The following is a 2,107-nucleotide window of genomic DNA, read 5'->3' on the forward strand; positions in this document are numbered from 1 at the left end:
AAGAGACTTTGCGTATAACATCTTTTAAGGCTTTCTGAATAAATTACTGTATATTTGTTGATATTCGGCCACGACATGTGTCATCAAGCCCCTCAAAACCGTTGCCGGAAGGACATTAAGTTCCGGAGGTTCATATACTGTAACTCAGAATAAAATCTTTACAAAAATGACTGATGTTGTATTGGCACACATTAATTAATAATATTTTAGTTGAAAGTGCTTTCGTTTTTGTTTTTATTTTAAAAATAGTTGCACTTAAACCGAATACTCCTATTATTTTGAACAAGAGATTTAGTAAATAAATTTAAAAAATATGTATATTTTTTGATAAAAATTTCTTCAACATTTAAAATAACGGTTATAAAAATTAGAGAACAAGTTAAATAAATAAATTATAAAAATATTTAATTAAAAATGTAAATCTTTCACTAAAAAATTTATATTCAAAATTTTTGAAATTTTCACTCCTATTATTTTGAACATAACTGTATCTATACATCAAATGAAAGTTTGAAATCTTTTCTACAATTTTCTCGAAATTTATCGGTACCATTATATCGGCACTTTCATCAAAAAACTTCAAATAAAAATTCCTTTTGTTGATTTTGTTCCCAAAGGGTTAATAAATGGGGTCATATTATATATCTTTTAAAATGTATTTTAAAGCTCTTTCTAAGGATATATATATATATATATTGTCAGGATCGGTTCATAATTAGAGAAGATATTGAATATAAATTTAACTTTGAAGGTCTATAACTCCAAAACTATACAATCGTTGACCAAAATACATATATCACAAGTCATAGAATTGAAAGCTTTATATGTGGTATACATTTTTTTCAAGATCGGAGTGTTATGTTAATGTTAAATAAACAAATCAAATGTTTTATTTTAACATACTGACTGGTGTAGGGTATCATAGGTCGGCTATGTCCGATTTTACATTCATACTTGTTTTCAATTTGTTCTCAAGAAAAAAATATCGAAATAACGACAATTTTCAAAAAATTGCAAGTATTTGTTTATAAACAAAGATTAGTAATGTCCTTTTGCTGAAATCTCAATCCAAAGAATAATAAAAGTAAATTTTATTTTGAAAATAAAATTTATAGTTTTTTTTTTTTTGCAAGAACATGATAAGCAACTTGTTTTTTGAAAATAAAAAATATTCAATTATTGTAAAACAATAACTTGATAAGCTTAAGGACCAAATAGACCACACAAGTGGATTGAAAAACTTACCAGTATTTTACGTTTGTGCAAGCCTGTTGTGTAGTGTATGAGGGTGGTTCGTGTTTGCACAAATGCTTGCGGTTTGTTTTAATCAAAAAACAAACAATTTGATTTTTACACAAACATATTGAATTTTTGTTAATCCGTTTGTATTGTTTATATTTATAAATAAATTTTTTTACAAAATTATTAATTTGAAGGGAAATTTACCTCAGTATCTTTGCAAGTCCACAAAAACGTGAAAAAATCGGTGATTGTACGAGCAGTGTTTGTGTAGTGTGTGTTGGAATGAAAAAAGTACGTTTGTCAAGCCGCTTGTTTAGTATATTTGGCCCCTTTAAACAATGATTTCTACTTTATTTATGATATCCATCTAAATCTGACCTTATATGATTATTAAACGTGTTTAAAGTACAAATTTAGAGAATCCAATTTTTTTAGAATTTTTTTGAATTTAAATGTCGATTTACTCAAAATGTTATTTTTTGTGGCATATGGAGTTACTACAATAAGCCCTTCAAATATATTATTGTTTTAAACAAAGTATAACAAGTAGTCCGACTCTTTGACAGCAGTACCTAACTCTAAGCATGTGTTAGTGAAAAAGTACATAACTCTAAATACAGTGGACGTCCACTAGTACGAATTATATAGTGTCAGGCCCTTTCGTATTACCGAAAAATTCGTATTGTTGAACAACACATTTTGTATGTTTAAATTGAAATAATACACATAAAATATAGGATTTCATATATTTTTGTTTTGTTTTTCATGAAAAAGTACATAACGAAACAAATAACAATTTACGTATGCGAATTGTAAATGAAAGTATCGTAAGTCCAATGGTTAAAGTGAGAAAATTGACAGTTTA

The sequence above is a fragment of the Lucilia cuprina genome, chromosome 5 (genome assembly GCF_022045245.1).
Source record: "Lucilia cuprina isolate Lc7/37 chromosome 5, ASM2204524v1, whole genome shotgun sequence".
Lineage (NCBI taxonomy): Eukaryota > Metazoa > Arthropoda > Insecta > Diptera > Calliphoridae > Lucilia > Lucilia cuprina.